General features: G+C 37.5%; 1 protein-coding gene and 1 pseudogene across 3 annotated transcripts in view; one reads left to right on the top strand and one right to left on the bottom strand.

Annotated features, from left to right (window-relative positions):
• The window catches only part of FSTL5 (follistatin like 5), an 882,948-nt gene that overhangs the window by 45,300 nt on the left and 816,457 nt on the right, over positions 1-21,191 (bottom strand). The window lies entirely within an intron of this gene.
• LOC148774858 (translocon-associated protein subunit beta pseudogene) lies at positions 10,755-11,321 on the top strand (annotated as a pseudogene).

Below are 21,191 nucleotides of genomic sequence, written 5' to 3'. Positions count from 1 at the left end.
AAGTGAATGGTTTTACAAATTCTACTAGCTTACCTCAAGAAGCTTAATATCTAGAGAGAGTGTAAGGATAAACAAAATCCTCTGATATAAAAAAGCAATGTAATGTATGCTATAATGGCTGTAATCATAATCAATTTTGAGAATTTAGGACATGCACAGAGAATTATAGATACAGTTAGGGGACAGTCCAGGAAAAATTTGGAAAAATTCCTTAGAACTAACAGGCACAATTTGATATGGGTCTTCAAGGAAAGGCAGATCCTTGTAGTCAATATTAAGGTGGATATTTTTAGCACAGAAATTACTCCAAGTTCATTTCTATGACATTCACCTTTGCTCTTCAAGCTTGAGGACACAAGTCTTTGAATGGAATTAAGCAATCATACTTTCTTTGATCTCTAGCTATGAGTGATTTGAAAACAATTTTTTATAATATTTAATCAGTTACCTAATGGTCTCTTGGAGAAGGCAATGGCACCCCACTCCAGTACTCTTGCCTGGAAAATCCCATGGTCAGAGGAGCCTGGTGGGCTGCCGTCTATGGGGTCGCACAGAGTCGGACACGACTGAAGCAACTTAGCAGCATAAGCAGCAGCAGCAGCAGCAGCAGCAATACTTCATTTCCTACGCAGTGTCCAACTCTTGACCCCACAGACTGTAGCCTGTCGGCTCCTCTGTCCATCGGATTCTCCAGGCAAGAATACTAGAGGGAATTGCCATTTCCTTCTCCAGGGGATCTTCCCGACCCAGGAATCAAACCCGGGTCTCAGTTAAAATGGTTGCCAACTGTCTCAGAGAATTTGGCAAAATGTGGTTTTTGAAAGGACTTACATTTTTTTTTTTACCGAAAATCATGTTAAGAATAAACTATTTCAAGATTCTGATCTTAGCTTTTAATGTGATTAAATGGTGTATATGTATTGTTGAGATTAAGGTACAAATGATGTATTACTATAGAAAACCCAATTTCACTACTAAGTAGACTTTATAAATACGCATGTATAGTTTAGGTAATAAAAAAACTCCTAAGTTAAATGCTAAATGTTTAATAGTAGAAGCTGACTTTAATATTTTGCACAAATTACATCAGACATGAGAAAGGATCATCAGTTCTTCTACTGTGGGGAGTTTAACTGACTGAAGTCTCAGCTGCTGTGCTTTGAACTCTACAGCTACTTTTGTGAAATGATCATGTTGTCCACAGGCTTCTCTGAGCCAATGGCTGAGTATAGTCCTTACAGTAGTAAATCAGGCTCATTTCTACTGATGTGAGCCATCTCTAAGTGAGGGTTTTGGCTCCAGGACTTCCAGTGGCATTGTTAAATCTTCCTTAGGCTCTATGGTAGTCTAAGATGCTTCGCCCTAACTAATTTTCTTTCTGACCTTTCTTCTTCACTTAGGCTCACACATGCACCATGGGGAGACATGCACATGATCAGAAATACACCGTGGACAAATAGACACCATGAACAGATATGCACCATGGACAGACAGACACAAAGGATAGCATAGGCACAATGGATAGACACAGACACAATAGACAAAATGGATAGACAGAGATATCATGATCAGATGCATATCATGGGCAGATAGCTCTCCCAGGCCTGCCTGGCTGTCTCCCCATTTGTTCTCACAAGTGTTTCTCCTAATATAAATTTCTTGCACAACGCTTCAAATCTACTTTTAAAGACCCAGAATAAGATACATGCATATAAACTGTAATAAAGATAACCTCTGATTATAAAGTCATATCATGAATATGACAAATTTGCAACAAAAGCAATGAATTATTATTATTTAAGAAGTTCAGTCTTCATAGTAAACAATTAAAACTAGCCCATTCCCTGGCAACTCTCAGAAATGGTATTCAAATTGGTCAATGAATCAGATCAGATCAGATCAGTCGCTCAGTCGTGTCCGACTCTCCGCGACCCCATGAATCACAGCACGCCAGGCCTCCCTGTCCATCACCAACTCCCGGAGCTCACTCAAACTCATGTCCACAGAGTCGGTGATGCCATCCAGCCATCTCATTCTCCGTCGTCCCCTTCTCCTCCCGCCCCCAACCTTTCCAAGCATCAGAGTCTTTTCCAGTGAGTCAACTCGTCGCATGAGGTGGACAAAGTATTGCAGCTTCAGCCTCAGCATCAGTCCCTCCAATGAACATCCAGGATTGATCTCCTCTAAAATGGACTGGTTGGATCTCCTTGCAGTATAAGGGACTCTCAAGAGTCTTCTCCAACACCACAGTTCAAAAGCATCGATTCTTCGGCGATCAGCCTTCTTCACAGTCCAACTCTCACATCCATACATGACCACGGGAAAAACCATTGCCTTGACTAGCCGGACCTTGGTTGGCAAAGTAATGTCTCTGCTTTTTAATATACTATCAAGGTTGGTCATAACTTTCCTTCCAAGGAGCAAGCGTCTTTTAATTTCATGGCTGCAATCAGCATCTGCAGTGATTTTGGAGCCCCAAAAAATAAAGTCTGACACTGTTTCCACTGTTTTTCCATCTATTTCCCATGAAGTGATGGGACCAGATGCCATGATCTTAGTTTTCTGAATGTTGAGCTTCAAGCCAACCTTTTCACTCTCCTCTTTCACTTTCATCAAGAGGCTTTTGAGTTCCTCTTCACTTTCTGCCATAAGGGTAGTGTCATCTGCATATCTGAGGTTATTGATATTTCTCCCAGCAATCTTGATTCCAGCTTGTGCTTCTTCCAGCCCAGCGTTCCTCATGATGTACTCTGCATATAAGTTAAATAAGCAAGGTGACAATATACAACCTTGACGTACACCTTTTCCTATTTGGAACCAGTCTGTTGTTCCATGTCCAGTTCTAACTGTTGCTTCCTGACCTGCATACAGGTTTCTCAAGAGGCAGGTCAGGTGGTCTGGTATTCCCATCTCTTTCAGAATTTTCCACAGTTTATTGTGATTGACACAGTCAAAGGCTTTGGCATAGTCAATGAAGCAGAAATAGATGAATACAACACTTTATACATCTACCATACAGAGAAAGGGCTTCCCTTGTAGCTCAGTCAGTAAAGAATCTGCCTGAGGTGTAGGAGACTCGGGTTCAATCCCTGGGTTGGGAAGATCCCCTGGAGAAGGAAATGGCAACCCACTCCAGTATCCTTGCCTGGAAAATCTTGTGGACAGGGGAGCCTGGTGGGCTGCAGTCCATATGAAGCATCGTGAAATAAATTTATATTAGGAGAAACACTTGTGAGAACAAATAAGGAGACAGCCACGCAGGCCTGGGAGAGCTATCTGCCCATGATATGTATCTGATCATGATATCTCTATCTATTGTGTCTATGGTGTCTATGTCTATCCACTGTGCCTATGTCTGTGCTTTGTATCTGTTTGTCATGGTGCATATCTGTTCATGGAGTCTATTTGTCCATGGTGTATTTCTGATCATGCTGCATGTCTACCCATGGTGCGTGTGAGCTTAATGACTTCCCTGGTGGCTCAGATGGTAAAGTGTCTGCCTACAATGTGGGAGACCCCGGTTCAATCCCTGGGTTGGGAAGATCTCCTGGAGAAGGAAATGACAACCCACACCAGTATTCTTGCCTGGAAGATCCCATGGACGGAGGAGCCTGGTAGGCTATACTCTCCATGGGGTCCCAAAGAGCTGGACATGACTGAGCAACTTCACTTTCACTTTTCATACAGAAAAAACTGGACTTCCTCAAAGGAGTCAGAAAAGCTTTTTAAAGTTTGTTTTATTTTCTGAATGTAAAATAGTCCTTCCATGTTTTGTTATGTACATGCTCTTCCATCTATCTATAACAACCTCCCTCATGAATCTCCCCTTGTTGGGCTGACAACTTATTAAGATTCAACTTTTTGTTATGGTCTCAAGGTAATCATGATTAAGAGAAATTCTACAACAAATACAAATGAAAAGATGTTTACTTAAAAGAAGGCAAAGGCTTAAGAACACATCTGTATGGAATCAAAACTTGATACCAAGGACACACAGCAGAATGCTCCTAGTTGGAAGGGCTGTTCTACCAACCCTCAGGTCCCCTGGTGATATCCCTTCAAATCTGATAAAGATCTAGAAAAGTCCTTTCTTCTGTTTCTGCTTTTCATTCTCAAGGGATCTGCATTCTTTTCCAAATTCTTCCAAGTCTTTAGGCGATTTTGTCTATTGCCTGCTTGCCTGGTGTCAGAAACTAGGCATTTTTTAATGGTTCCTAGAGAAGGGGTGAGCTCACATTCAATTTTCTGGGCAAACTATCCACCACCATTTTCATGTCACAAGTTTTACATTCTGGTATTTCTTCAAATCCACTGTACACATTACTGCTATTGCTACCTCTTCCCTGACTTCTCCAAAAAGGTTGCATCCTATCTTTCTCTTAGAAATGTCTTGATACTACATCTATTATAGCAGTTATCATAATGCATCAGACTATGTTTATATATTAACCTATTTTACTAGGTTTGGAAGACTTGAGGGTCAGTCCTCATTAAAACATATGTGTTAAAGTTTTCTGTCAACTCTGTCCATCTCAGCCCATCTTTGCCTACAGATGATCAGATTGAGCCTGTCAAAGAATTGGGATATTTTACTCTTTCTTAATAATTAGAAGGATTAATTCTTACTTGAGATAGAAAGAAAGTAAAAGCTTTTCCTGAGTAATTTCAGTCTTGCCGCAGAAATTTCCTGAAATAGTTTCAAATAACTTCTATTAATTAAATTCAATCCTTCCCATACTGAGCATTCTGAATTGGCATCATGTGCCAAGCAATGAGCTAAGTGTTGGAGTAGGAATACAATAACAGACAATGAATCTGTTACTCAGCACCTGACTCTGATGGTGAAGACAACTATGTGAACAAATAATTTTTGAAAAATCACTTCTGCTATCGTAAAACATTCATGGAATTCTATGAAAGTATAATTTTGAGGGGCTGGAATAAATTTAACAGAGGAGATTAGGTGCAGAGACAGTGACACATAAAAGAGTCTAGCATAGTAGAAGCCTAGTGAGTAGAGTGTCTAAAGCACAAGATGAATACTAGGAAGTAGCTGTTAGCAAAGATAAAAAGAAAAAAAATTGAAAAGAACTAGATCACAAATGGACATAAACCAATGATAATTTCTTTTAAAGTTAATGAGGATTATTACTATCTTGGAAGCACTGACTTGGTTCTAAATGCAATACAGTAATTGAGATAATTAGGCAAAGAAGAATATATATTTTGGGCAGAGAATGTAGAACTTGTGTTGATCTTGTGAAACTGGGGAGTGACATGGAGGGTGAGCTGTCCACATGGAAGCAGAAATCACCCTGTAAGGTTTGGCCTCCAGAGAAATTATTGCTCAGGCTGAGCTTAGATGCTGTGAGATAATAACAAAGAAGACAAGCTTAAAGGGATGCGACTGAGATGGAAGATTATACATTGCTAAATGGGGGGCTTTTTTTTTTTCTCATGTTGATTTAGGACCAATGATAGTGAAGGCAAATAGCTCCCTCCAAGGCTCTCGCACATCAAGGCAGCTCAGAATGAGAATGACAGGCACATGTGCAAAAGTTGCCTCAATAAGGAGAATGGAGTCTCATTAGAGGCAAGGAAGGTGCAGGAAAATGTTGGTAGAGGTCTGTGGATGTAAGAGAATTTAACTCAAACGCTGTTTATAAAAGAGATAATGTCAAGGCATCTGAGGTAATTTTCTGCCAAGAAGTCCATCTGAGATTTTTTCACATTTGTCTTTAAGTGGGCCAAAGTCTCTACTTATTTTTTTTTTCCTTATCTCCTATGTTCATAATGTACCAGGGAGAAAATAAAAACTGCAACTTTGAAATAAGTGAGCAGCTCATTGCACTGATTGCATTGGTGGTGAAAATGAATATACCATTCAACAAAATACTTTATCTAAAATCTTTTATATGGAGCCTTCTAATTGCCCTTTTATTTCTTGTTGATGATAAAGAAAATAGGCTGCCCAATTAGCATTGCATATAGCTATAGAGTGATACTTTTACAAAGTCCCATGAAAAAAATTCATAAATGTCTAACTAATACCAGGGGTTATTTTTCAGTTCTGCAATTCATAAATGTAAATGAACAAAAGATAATTGAATTGAATTAAAATATATCATTACTGGACTAAGTTTCAAAAGTAAAATTAAATTGATGGATCTACATTATGAATTAACTACTATACTCCAGATGCTTGAATTTTTTACAGAATAGTTAATTATCATATGGAAAGCAATGCTTTGAAAGAGATAAGCAGTCTACTCTGATACAATAGATTAGAAACAAAAATCTGTTTTGTAGTTACTTCAAATGTATCCTTTCTAAGGCTTATGCCAGTAACATTTCATAGTGAGGACAAATATTATTGATCACAGAGTATTTAACAGACTGGCAACTATGAAGGAATCTCTCAAATGATGATGAAAATAGGGAATGAGCAGGCTTGTTTTCTACTGGAAATGATTTAAGCATTAAACACACATTATAATCAACATAATTTAGTTGATTAAATATAATTCAATTAATTGATTCAAAATCCCCTCTTTTTTATTTTGCAGAGAACACAGCGAGAATGATTACATATCTGGATATCTTGATAATGCATTTGTTTTCTTTCTCCCTATATTAAAATATCCTATTTTTTTTATAGATTAACAAAGAACATGTCTACAAAAATGTCCCATAAAACAAGTATCAGAAATGTATCTAAAATACAAATAATAGTTCAGCATCTCTGCACAAAAGGGAACAAGATGAGATTAGTAGTAAGTAAAGGCAAATTGTAAATATAGGTCAGTGTGTGTATATGTGTATTGGGGAAGTGGGTGGGTAGGGGGCATGGAGTGTCATCAGCCAGCAGAACCAAGTGTTCAAAAACACTCAGACTCAGCATCCAAACAACACTGTGTCCATATACAACCCAGTTCCAAAATTTAATAGCAGCATAACATTGAGAAAGCATACAAAGGATGAAACATTGCCTTGCAAAATTAAATGTTTAATAAAGATCAACTATTTGTGAAGTGATTTAAAAACTATATGATAACTGATAGCACAGAGGCACCAATCTGTTAGAATACATGACAACCTATGTACATCTGCTTAACAAAAGCCTTGATTATTTAATGCACACACAGCTGAGCTATGTAAAACATATGTACACACAGGGTAATTGAAACCAATTGACACTTTCAAGTTTGTATTAATCAAAAATTAATTTAGATATGCACTGAGTTGTAGAGCTATTCTTTTGTGCATCTAAGAATTGTGTCAGGAAAGTTCTCAAAGGAATGGCCAGAATGAGTTGATTCTGACATATGTTCTACAAGTGATTAAAGATGGATTATTGCCATTTTCAGAAGCTGCAGGTCCTGACAGATACAGATAATGCCAAACAGAACAGTATCTGCTCATATTATTTGTCTTGGCAAAGAATAAAGTGACTCAGCATGTCATCTCACAATGACAAGGCTAATTTTATTTTATGTTTTCCTTTTTAAGTAGCAAAAAAGAACAGCTAAATGTTCCAGAGAACACACTGCAAATGAGCATATCATTACTGACTCTGCAAGGAATTCACCAACATACAGATCTTTGTTCCTTCCATTGTTCTGCAGAGAACACAGCAAGAGTGATTGCATATCTGGGCTTCTTGATAATGTATTTGTTTTCTTTCTCCCTTCACCCACAGAAAAATCTCTGCCAATCTCATTTACGGACAGAATGGGTTCTGTCTTGTTTTCCTCAAGCTGTTCTGAGTTTTCTAATGAACATCCTTCTATGTTGGTGATTTGTTCATTCTGTTCAAAATACTGACCTCCTTCAGGACCTGCCAGATATCACATCTTGATGTCTTCTTATCTTGTAGATTCTTGCCTTTACCACATTTTCCTTTCAGCCTTGAGGAAATGAAGGTCTCTATTATGGCTGTGATTTCAACCACTAATAGTGTTTTGTTTTAAAGGGTTTGAGATGTCTTACACTATAGGATTGACATTTACAGTGGTGCATACTGATCCTAACAGAAATAACCGTGAGAGCTTATTTTTTTTAACTTGTTTGGGGGACATACTGATATTCCTGGTCAACTGAGTAATACATTTTGAAACTGTTCAAGCCTTTGCCTGCTTGGTAGTCATTACATAATAAGCATGCAGATTTATCTTGACTACTTTGATAGTAACATTTCAAAAATTCTGCAGTAATCCATTTGACAAGTATTTATCTAGAATTCTTCCATGTGATCTTTGTTACAGAATGTTTTTCCTCTAAATTTTTTTGGCCAAAGACTCTCAACAGAGCTCACAGCAGTTGTGTAAAGCATCATTGCTTATGACTGACAAAAAAACAAAACAACAACAACAAAAACAACACACTCAAAAACAAAAAACAACAAACTATTCTTGGTTTTTAGCCTCTGTTTCCTGTTTGTTAAAGAGTATGGTTCAATCTCTCTATGGCACCAATATTAAACAAATAAGTCTTCCTGAGTTTTATAAGTCAATTACTAAATACACTAAACATCAACTGCAGATGACTTTGTTCTTCATTGTGTTACAATTTGATAAATTCCACCTTAAAAAAAAGAATTACTCTTTTTTGAAACATATTAGTCATGGAGTAGGGAGTGTTCTAATTTACGTATAAATCTTATCAGCTATTCAACATTGCTGAACATTACATTGGTGCTAAATTAAAACAAGAATCTAATGAAGCATCAATGAAATATTTCTAATTAAAGATATTTCTAATGAAATATCAACTCCGATATGCATGCTTTGAACCAAAAAACTTCTTGAGTAAATGTCTCTAGAGCATTTTCAGAATGGCATGAAAGACATAAATCTCAAAAAAGCAATCTAGGAGATTTATAATGAAATCTACCTGAGACAGAAGAAAACCAAAAAAGATTCTTTAGACCTTAGAAGAATGACAATGTGTGCTGCCTTCAAGGTTTCTTCAATCACGTGTTTTAGTCACATCCTAAATGACATAAAGCCTTCCCTTTAAGAAAGGTCCTAGTGAGTTTTCTCTTCTGAGCACTTAGAGAAGACGAGGATTTGTGCAAGATGTAGAGATGGATGCCCAGACAGAATAAGTGACTCGGCCCATTTATAACTGCCATAATCTAAGGAACTCAGAAAAATTCTTAGATGGCAACCTTATAGGTTTGGTGTTACCCTTGAGCTGACTCAAGTAATCAAAAAATCTTCAACTGAGTTGTTTCCATACAATGTTACACAAGTAACCAATAAGTGTTTACTCTCTTCCTCCACAGCACCTAAGGACATGGTGAAGTTTTCAGCAAACTGCAAACTGGGCAAATTTTTTTGTTTATGAGGAATCACCATGCCAGACAGACACTCAGAGAAACATTACTAAGTGCAGCATTTTTTAACAAATATTTACTGAGTGTTCATTAATGTAACTACTTTAGGAGACATATGACAACAAAAAAAAATCATCATCCCAAGGGAAAAAGAAACAGCATTTGTTTATCACTTACTATGTGCCAGGAACTGTGTAAAATCCTACAATCAACAAAACAGTGTGAAGCAGGTAATATGTGTATTTTAGACATAAGGAAACCCAATATTAGATTTTCATTTTTAAATAATAGGATATCCAATACAAATATCTTAAATGAAAAAAAAAAAAAGGAGAGCTCTCATACAGGAAATTCTGGAACGAGCTCAAATATAGCTGAAATTTGCTCTACAGTAATGTAATCATAACTCATTTTTTTCCCCCTTGATCTATTGATTTTGCATATTCTCTCTTGGTTTCAGGTCTAAGCTTCATGTGGTGTAATAATAGCTATTGTATCTCTAGATCCTTTAGACAAATGTACACAAAAATCAGAAATCTCTTTCTCAAAAGCCCCAGCAAAATGGATGGGTTCTGAGTGCGTTACATGCCCATGTTTGAATTAAATATTGTGGCCAGAGAGAATTCGGGAATCTATTGGTCTAAGCCAATATTGGTCAGGTGCTTCACCTCACCAGTTAGTAAGTGAAAAAACTTATGCAAAATTGAGACCTAATACGAGGGCAGGAAGAGCCTCTAGAAAACTAATGTGCTTAGAATCACTCTGCAGTAAGTGTGATTCACTAAATTTGAATCTGTTCTTAGAGTTTCAAAGTATGAGTTCTTTTTAAAAACAATTTTTAAAAAATAATACATAAGCATATTTACAAAACAGAAACAGAATCACAGATTTGAAAAAAAAAAAAAAATATATATATATGGTTACCAAAGGGGAAACGTGGGGAAAGGAGGGATAAACTAAGAGCTTGGAATGAACATAAAAACACTACTATATAAAAATAAATAATTAACAAGGATCTACTCTATAGCACAGGGAAATCTACTCAATATTTGGTGATACCTTATATATATAGAGTCTGAAAATGGATTGATACATGTATACATATAACTGAATCACTTTTTGTACACCTGAAACTAACAAAGCATCATAAATCAACTACATTCCAATAAGATTTTTAAGACAATTTAACTTTTATTAACTCTAGTTCCATACATTTGTATAAATGAAACAAAATCTAGCCTCAGTTTCCTATTGGAACACAGCATAGTGTCTGTCATGTGAATAGTTGAAGCTTAATACAACCACATGAAATAAATAAATAAACTTGCTGTGAGACTGAATGCCTTTACCAAGAAGTACATTCTGCTTGTGATTTTGGCAGCTCCCCAAAGTTTGGGGGATTGGGGGTAGAGTATGCATGCTGAGGCTGCTGGAGTTTGTGCTGTTCGTTCTCTTTGCTGTCATAAAAGCAGACAAAGTAGCCACGCTTTGGTCTCGAAATCACTGTTGAACAGATGTGCTGTGGAAGGGGAGACCTGACCTTTCAGTACAACATCTACAGTGTTGGCTTAAGTGCTACATGAGATGTGGACTTGCCTGATGATTCCTTCCTTCCAGAAGACTTCAGCATTGTCTTGGGAATAATCAACATTAAATGGGACTGGGTTACTCTTGCTAACAATGTCTCTCACATCATGGCCCTGCATCCTCTCAAGGCTGGTTATTTCAGCTTCACCTCAGCAACTATTCCTTACCTGGCCCAAGAGGATAGGCCCATAGTGATGGACTTTACCAGTGCACCTAAAGGGGGAGGAATCCTGGCTCAGCATGGTTGAATTGGAGACTTGTCCCACATTTCCTGGACTGGGTAGCCTTCCGGGTCATGACTCTCCCTTCAATGGGCATTCCCCTGCAGTCATGGTACTCCAGCAAGAGGAAATATGACACCCCCAAACCAAAAAAGAACCGAGTGGGGCTTCCATGACCCTCCCTTCTGCAGAAATCCAGGTACTTTCTAGACTCCCAAGGGTATCTCAATGTCATCTCTTCTCCCTTAACCCTTGGCCACCTTCTCCTGGAACCTGCCTGCTCTCAACCGAGTGAAGGATCATGTGGGAGTCTGTGAGAACCTCCTTGGTTTCATCATGAAGCCATACAAACAGGAATGCCTTCAAAAACTACCTTGATCCTTAGGCCCTATGGTGTACCACTGATGTGTCCTGGGGTATGTTGCTTGCAATGTGAACTCTTTTGAGGGTCCAGGAGCAGGTGCTTTGGAGACTGCCTGACACCACCCCCATCCCCTGCTCTCCAGACTCAGAAGAGTGTGGAAGATAAGATGAAAGCTGTGGGACCCTAGGAAGCTACCCAGTCTCTGAGCTGGATTCAGTTCAGTTCAGTTCAGTCACTCAGTCGTGTCCGACTCTCCGCGACCCCATGAATCACAGCACGCTAGGCCTCCCTGTCCATCACCAACTCCCGGAGTACACTCAAACTCATGTCCACAGAGTCGGTGATGCCATCCAGCCATCTCATTCTCCGTCGTCCCCTTCTCCTCCCGCCCCCAACCTTTCCCAGCATCAGAGTCTTTTCCAGTGAGTCAACTCGTCGCATGAGGTGGACAAAGTATTGCAGTTTCAGCTTTAGCATCAGTCCCTCCAATGAACATCCAGGATTGATCTCCTTTAGAATGGACTGGTTGTATCTCCTTGCAATATAAGGGACTCTCAAGAGTCTTCTCCAACACCACAGTTCAAAAGCATCGATTCTTTGGCGATCAGCTTTCTTCACAGTCCAACTCTCACATCCATACATGACCACGGGAAAAACCATTGCCTTGACTAGACGGACCTTGGTTGGCAAAGTAATGTCTCTGCTTTTTAATATACTATCAAGGTTGGTCATAACTTTTAGGAAAGCTCTTACCATATGGGGTACTCTAATAAAAACAAATGCCACCATGGGGGGAAAAAGCAAAAATAAAACAGGAAGTAAAATCTGAGGAGAATGCCATCATAAATGACAAAGGAATAAAAAAAGCTTCATGAATTAGAGAGTATTTGAGTTTGGCCAAGAGATTGATATAAATTAAGAGGCTCCAAATCAGGATCAGAAACAGCATTTTAGACAACACGAATAGTTACACGGAAACTATAAATACAGATTCTTTTAACTTACAATGTGGTTCTGGAAGTAAATACCACAAGTCAAAATGAATTGAATAGCCCTATGCTGACTGGCCACCTCATGTGGAGAGTTGACTCACTGGAAAAGACTCTGATGCTGGGAGGGAATGGGGGCAGGAGGAGAAGTGGACGACAGAGAACGAGATGGCTGGATGGCATCACCGACTCGATGGACATGAGTTTGAGTGAACTCCGGGAATTGGTGATGGACAGGGAGGCCTGGCGTGCTGTGATTCATGGGGTTGCAAAGAGTCGGACACGACTAAGTGACTGTACTGAACTGAACTGATGCTGATTGCAGCCATGAAATTAAAAGACTCTTACTCCTTGGAAGGAAAGCTATGACCAACCTAGATAGCATATTAAAAAGCAGAGACATTACTTTGCCAACAAAAGTCCGTCTAGTCAAGGCTATGGTTTTTCCCGTGGTCATGTATGGATATGAGAGTTGGACTGTGAAGAAAGCTGATTGCTGAAGAATTGATGCTTTTGAACTGTGGTGCTGGAGAAGACTCTTGAGAGTCCCTTGTACTGCAAGGAGATCCACCCAGTCCATTCTAAAGGAGATCAGTCCTGGGTGTTCATTGGAAGGATGGATGCTAAAGCTGAAACTCCAATACTTTGGCCACCTCATGCGAAGAGTTGACTCACTGGAAAAGACCCTGATGCTGGGAGGGATGGGGGCAGGAGGAGAAGGGGACAACAGAGAATGAGATGGCTGGATGGCATCACCGACTTGATGGACATGAGTTTGAGTGAACTCTGGGAGTTGGTGATGGACAGGGAGGCCTGATGTGCTGTGATTCATGGGGTCGAAAAGAGTCGGACACGACTGAGTGACTGAACTGAACTGAAATGAACCGAAGTGAACCGACCAAAGAGTATAGCTTAATCTGTGAGAAGGAGAGTGTTAGTTGCTTAGTATGTCCTACTCTTTACAATTTCATGGACTGTGGCCCACAAGGCTCCTCTGTTCATAGTCATCCAGGCAAGATTCCCCAGACATGAATATTGGAGTGGGTTGCCATTCCCTTCTCCTGGGGATATTCTTGACCAAGAGAGCGAACCCAGGTCTTCTGCATTGCAGGCAGATTCTTAACCATCTGAACCAGCTGAACTTAAAAGGATTCAGAACACTTAACTTTGATCACAGTTGGGCAAAATCATCTAACACAAAGCCTATTTTATAATAAAGTATTGAATATATTATGTAATTAATTAAATATTATACTGGATGTGAAAGAGAGAACAGTTGTGGAAAGGTTATGAGCGTGCGAGTTGTTTACCCTCAATGATGGTGGGGCTAACTGGGAGCTACAGCATCATGAGAGGGGATCCCATCATGTATCACAATCCTGGGAAAAGAGAAACACTCGAATTATGTTTTCTACTGAATTTCTCTCACTTTCACCCCATCTAAAATTGAAAAATTGTTAGTCTGGATAGGGGCTACTCAGGTTCCCTTAACATGGACCATAGTATGTGTGCAGATCAGTCTTAGGAGTTAAGCCTGCTGAAGGCAATAGATTCAACCTTGTTCATTATTGTTGTTATTATTATCATTGGCCACACCCTGTGGCATATAGAACTTCCCTGACCGGGGAGCAATCCCAGAGTACTATAATGTCTTACATTCTAAGATAGTGCCCTCTGCAGAGGAAGCATGAAGTCTTAACCACTGGACCACCAGTAAAGTCTGGCTTCAACATGCTTTGAACTTAAACTATATGCAATAGAAAATACGTTAAGGTTGCATTTTCCTTCCAATGCAGATTTGTATCACTAAAGCTCTAAAGTTAGGAAGAAGAGTCTAGTGGTTCTCTGGTAAATTGAAGTATGGAGAAAACAAATACAGAGAAATAGTAAAGGGGTAGTAATTTTGTTAGCATGGTGAGAGGGATCAACTTAGGGCTGGGTCTAGAGACAGAAGAACATGTTAATAAACAGATATTACAATGTTAGACAAGAGCAAAGAACAAAAAACAAGTGCAGGGTCTGTGCAGCTGAGTTTTGTTGTAGCAGAGGTACACAGAAGTGAGAGATGGAATGTTTTATAGGTGACATTAGGATAATTTGCAGAGCACGTTAGCTAGATTTTACTCGGAAAGTGAATAAAGGACTTGAGTTCTATAATGTATTGAGTGCTAAGGCACTGAATTTAGACAGAACAGAGTTTATAGCCGGTTCCAACACTTATTAGTTAAGTGATTCACCATACGTAGAATAAGGATGAAAGTTTATGGAGCTGCTAGTTTTAAATGAGGGAGTGCATAAAAATTCTTACTTCATTGTCTGGTTTAGACTAAGTGCTTAGTGTTTGTTAATTACTATTAAGATATTAGACAACAACTATAGTAATAACAACAAAACTACACCTAAGCCATACTGAACTGAACTGAACTGAAGCCATACAACCAGAGGAGGTGTACATGATACAGCAACTCAGCCAAATCCAGAAAATTATACTGTAACTTCTATATTAAAATTTTTTAAAAATTATAAGGAACCACTTTAAATGATTCTTGTACCTAAGACAATAGGAAAGTTAGACACTGCTGATGAAACTGTTAAACAACATAAATAAATGGTAGTGGGTTTCCTGTATTTCCAGAAAATTTCTCAAATGTCTGGTCTACTTTTTCTTAACATTGTTGTTCCTTTATTTCTTGCTAAAATTTGAATTCATTTCAGTGCATGCCTTAGGAAATTATCTGGAGTTTATCGTAATAAAAAGTCTGAATATCTTTAAGCTATGTACCTCAAAGACTTAAATAAAAAATTAAGATATTATGTATTTTACTTGTATAAATATAGTAACAAAAACTGTTTATCTGATGAATTTACAATTTTAATAATGGCTTTATGAACCAGAATAAATATAATTTATCTCCTTCCTATAAATCCAAATGCTATAGTGGTTCCAAAAGTGTTTTCAAATTTTAAAAAGATGGTAAAAATGGACCACTTTGAAATTAGATAAGGGATAAAAGAAGTACCAAAAGGATTATCAGCATATCTTAATTTCATGTTGGTAAGGTAAGATTGGATTCAAGAAATAAAAAATGTATTAAATAGGTTAATGTAACTATTTTCATGAGGTAGCTGATAATGATGATATCCATGAAGCATATTTATTAATTCAAAAAACATAAAATATTAAGTTATGGAAACTGTATATCTCAAATGACTGTTGCCAAATGGTTTATATTCCACTCCTGTTTATTAAAAAATCATCTGTGTTCAAACAAATCTTTTTGAATTAGATCTCTTTACTTCTCATTGTAAATAAAAATTTGGATGGAAGTAGAGGTTTCTTAATGTTAAAAAATGAAAAGAAAATTAAGTTTACACAAAATCAGGAAGGCATATTTAGTCAATATTAAGATACATGTGCTTCAGTCCACGGGGTCACAAAGAGTCAGACAAGACACCTAGCAACTGAACAACAGCAATAAGGATACATGTATCTATGATCTACTGAAACATTTCTCAAAATAATTTTTATATAAATTAATCATTTATGTTCAAATTATTTTCAGGTATCAATTAAATAAGTCTTGTTCATTTTCTTTAATTAAAAATTATTCAGAGTTCAAAAACATTTTGTTTATTTGATATAAATTCAACAGAGTTTTAAAGGAGGATTTAAATAACATATACTTTAATTAAACAAAAGCAATGTTTTCTTTTACTCAAACTGATTAATAATCTTGATTTATGTTATTAAGGAAAAAAGTACAGATTTTCTAGCATTTTCTTGGCTTAGTTACATACATCAGCAGCTACTTTCACAGCATATGCAAACTCTGATTCCCTTTTGTTACAAAGACACTAAAAAGTATATTTGCATTTCAAAAATTACATAAATATAAAAATAAGCTGCTAATCATGGCAAAAAATTAAATTACTAACATTTTATATTGGTTTTCTTGAAAATCAGATGTCAATATAGAATAAAAATCTACATATTTCATTACCTGTTCTCCTCTCAAAATAAGAAAGGCAAAAAAGGTAATGTTTCCATAGAATAGAAAAAAATTCAACTAAATACAGAAGAAATATTAGGCATACTAAACAGTTTTAAGAGTCACTTAAGGCAACTATTACTTTTATTTCCCTTGAAGCTGTTTTTATTCATCTTGTGAGCCCTGTATACCCTACACCATGCTGATGTGAACAGTGAAGAATAAAACCCTTGTCATTTGATGTTTGTGACCTACTATTATTCATGCAATCACCTGGTTATGTGAATATGTCTACTCATGGCTGATGACAGGTTAGTTTTAATAGAAGATCATTCCATCAACTAATTTGGTAGGTTCTTTTGTTATAGTTAAATTTTAGGGCTTTCTGACATCCTTTTCACGTCCTTCAGTTCTAGCTTGAATCACATCTTAAAGAACTTTAGAAACTGACATCTTGCTGAATGATTTTTTTCAAGAAATAGAACATTATAACATAACAAGTTAATGTTAACAAGTGAGCATCTTTAATTTGAAGGAAAAAAGGAATCTATTTGTCTATATATTCTTTGATTGACTCACTATTCAATTTCTTCTTCCTACACAGGTAACCATAGACAGGCTATAGTTATAGATTTAAAACAAAATTAAATTGGTACAAGATGTTAAAGTGAATTCACAAGGAATAGTTTTTACATAGTTAAAAACTCTTGTAAATAGTTTTTACAGCCTCAAATTATTGTAAAGATACTATCAGTGCACCCAGTGTTGTCCCTCTACAGAACCCATACCACTACCACTAATTTTACATTTAAAGTAATTTTGCTTATATGGCAAAAAAAAGAGAGAAAAAGTGTGATGTATATATGAAATAAACATCTTAGCAACATTCCCAGAAACTTTCTAAAACGTGCTACTGACTGCTGTCATTAATTTATGCATGAGCTCTTAAAGATAAAATTATTTACTTAATATCATTGCTTTTTGAGCCACAGTTGGAGTTTTCATTCAAAGGCAGTTTTTTTTTTTTAATATGACACTTGTATTTACAGTTTTAACATTTAAAAAAGATATTTCTTCAAGTAAAAATTCATGAATTCATAAAATTAGATGCTATGGTAAAATATATCATTTTGCTTCAACAGGAAAATAATAAATCCCTTTAAAATTAGATTAAAAGCTTCAATATTGTTTTCTATACACATTTTGTAAGAACTAGTTAATGCTTTATTTGCTTCATTCAAAATATTGTATTCTAATCTATTGCATTTACATATGAAATAAGTCCTGGGGATGTGCACATTAGATTTACATAAGAAATTTCTTAAGTTCTCAGGGTGAGCTCTGTCCTCATCCTGTGAAGTATTGCATTGTATCATAACTTGTGATGCATTTCTTCATGTATCTTAACTGTTATCTGAGTCTAACTGTCAAACGAAGAAAACAAAAAAATCTAGACAGCCTATTGTTTACTTGTTTAGGGTAAAGTAAGTTTGTTTTACCATTTCCAGCAAAGCCTCAAATCATATGAGACAGATGGGGAAAGTATGTGGAATTGTGCTTTGCATACACCGTAGCTGGACTGCCCTGTGTTTTACGGATCACTTTGATGAGTTAACATAAGGACCTCTGAGGGAAAAAGCAAGAGCTATTTTACTTTGCATAATAAAACTTGAGAGGCAGATCTGTGATGTGGAGTGTTTCTAAATTACATGTTATTAGTGCTCCATTGATTTCTTCAGTAAAAAATGCTGTAGAATGAACCTTGTCAGAGGCTTTATTAAAATCTAGAGTTTGGAGTCTGCTAATCATACCTGTACAAAACTTTTCCTTTTTTAAGATAATGAAATGCTTACATTTCAAATATACCTTGCTTTTAAATCCAACCTGGGGTTCCCTTGTGGCTCAGCTGGTAAAGAATTTGTCTGCAATACGAGAGACCTGAGTTTGATCCCTGGGTTGAGAAGATCCCTTGGAGAAGGGAAAAGCTACCCACTCTAGTATTTTGGCCTGGAGAATTCCATGGACTGTATAGTCTATGGCATTGCAAAGAGTTGGACATCACTGAGTGACTTTCACTTTCACTTGTTTCCCATATGACAAAAATATTACATATACTAATAAGGGATAAATATTACATTACATACTTAAAGGATAGTAACCTAAGTGGACATTAGATTTAAGTGGACATGGAACAACAGACTGGTTCCAAATAGGAAAAGGTGTATGTCAAGGTTGTATATTGTCACCTTGCTTATTTAACTTATATGCAGAGTACATCATGAGGAACGCTGGGCTGGAAGAAGCACAAGCTGGAATCAAGATTGCCGGGAGAAATATCAATAACCTCAGATATGCAGATGACACTACCCTTATGGCAGAAAGTGAAGAGGAACTCAAAAGCCTCTTGATGAAAGTGAAAGAGGAGAGTGAAAAGGTTGGTTTGAAGCTCAACATTCAGAAAACTAAGATCATGGCATCTGGTCCCATCACTTCATGGGAAATAGATGGAAAAACAGTGGAAATAGTGTCAGACTTTGTTTTTTTGGGCTCCAAAATCACTGCAGATGCTGATTGCAGCCATGAAATTAAAAGACGCTTGCTCCTTGGAAGGAAAGTTATGACCAACCTTGATAGCATATTAAAAAGCAGAGACATTACTTTGCCAACCAAGGTCCGTCTAGTCAAGGCAATGGTTTTTCCCGTGGTCATGTATGGATGTGAGAGTTGGACTGTGAAGAAGGCTGACTGCCGAAGAATCGATGCTTTTGAACTGTGGTGTTGGAGAAGACTCTTGAGAGTCCCTTATACTGCAAGGAGATCCAACCAGTCCATTCTAAAGGAGATCAATCCTGGATGTTCATTGGAGGGACTGATGCTAAAGCTGAAACTGCAATACTTTGGCCACCTCATGCGACGAGTTGACTCACTGGAAAAGACTCTGATGCTGGGAAAGGTTGGGGGCGGGAGGAGAAGGGGACGACAAAGAATGAGATGGCTGGATGGCATCACCGACTCTGTGGACATGAGTTTGAGTGAACTCCGGGAGTTGGTGATGGACAGGGAGGCCTGGCGTGCTGTGATTCATGGGGTCGCGGAGAGTCGGACACGACTGAGCGACTGAACTGAACTGAACTGAACTGAACCTAAGTGAATATTCTGTCAAACAGGGGCTGGTCTATTTGGTTCATCTATCTTGGACTCTTTCCTACAAGACTCAGATAGAGCCTATTAATAAGGGGCAGAGACCAAGTAGGGGATCAGACAACATTATCTCACTCAAGAAATAATGAAGATAGCTAACTGAACACACACACACACAAAACACATACAACACTTGGCTGCAAGCACTCAGTAATTTTCTGTCTTTGGCATTTTATACTCCATGTGTGGGTTTACCTATATGCCAAAGAAGGTGGGAAGTACTGTTTAAAATAAAACCAAATCCAGTGAACCAGTAGTGTGTTTACTCCTTTAGAAATAAGATGAAGAAAGTTATCATGTGTTTGAGTAGAAGAAACTTTGAACCCTAGTAAGAATCCTGGAGCATATGCCAACAATGAATTGCATGTGTGTGCACTCAGTTGTGTCTGACTTGTGATCCAGGAACTGCAGCCCACCAGGCTCCTCTGTGCATGGGACTTCCCAAGTGAGAATACAGGAGTGGGCTGCTATTTCCTCCTCCAGGGGATCTCCCCAACCCAGGGACTGAACCCACATCTCCTGAATTGGCAGGTGGCTTCTTTACCACTGAGTCACCTGGGATATGTAGTATTGAAAGTACATATTTGTTTAACAAACAATTTATGTTTGCCTTTTTTTATTTGGTAAAGATAGTACACTAGGCCCTGAGAATCTAAGAATTCAAGAAGTCCTGACAATCTAGAGTTTGTGTATTCATAGAGCAGACAAGGAAGGAAGAAGAAGCTCAGAGAAGCTGAGAAAGCAAAGGTCATGATTTCAGGATTTCTAAGTGTTTCAGATATTCACTAAAAGTAGAGCTAGATAGAAAAAGTTCCAGCTTCTGAAACACTATAATACTTTCTGTTAGTTTATTTCTTTCTGTGGGAGGAATTAGCATATAAGAAGGAAGGGAGCAATAGAAAAATTGAACCTCACTAAACTGTGATTTTGCAAGATCTTTATCTAGGAACCATTTTTAGAAACAATTTTAACTGCTGCTCTTCATCCTGATGGTATACTTTTCTTAAGAAGGCATGAAACAACTGATATTTTCAGTTTCTGATGTGTTTGGCTTTCCATGTAACCAGACAATTTTAGTACTAAAATTGTATCTTCATACACCTGGCCTGTCCATGAATCAAGTCACAAGTATAGAGTTCTCTTGATATATGGCCAGCCAAATATATATATATATAATTTTGCTTTAACAGATTTGATAAAATATGAGGGAGAATGATATACTTTAATTTTCACAGAATGTTTATTTTTCCCTTGGAGAAACTTTAAGGAAACATATATCAAAACCAAACCTTTTGTAATCATTTTCTTGCTATAATTTATAAAGAAAAAGAGTGCTATAGACCTCTCTCCAGACTACCAGAATGGTGCCTGCTCCTTGTTATTTAATTTTTCTTCATCCCTTGAGTGGAGCCACAGCCATTGGATATGCAGAGATTATGTCAGATCTGACTCTGGATAAGCCCTTAGACTCTTACCGCCATATTTTTGCAAGCACTCATTCAA

This window comes from Moschus berezovskii, chromosome 19, assembly GCF_049115385.1.
Source record: "Moschus berezovskii isolate FMDL1 chromosome 19, NW_MosBer_1.0, whole genome shotgun sequence".
In the NCBI taxonomy this organism is placed as follows: domain Eukaryota; kingdom Metazoa; phylum Chordata; class Mammalia; order Artiodactyla; family Moschidae; genus Moschus; species Moschus berezovskii.
The sequence above is the reverse complement of the archived record's forward strand: the minus strand, read 5'-3'. Positions and strand labels throughout refer to the sequence as shown.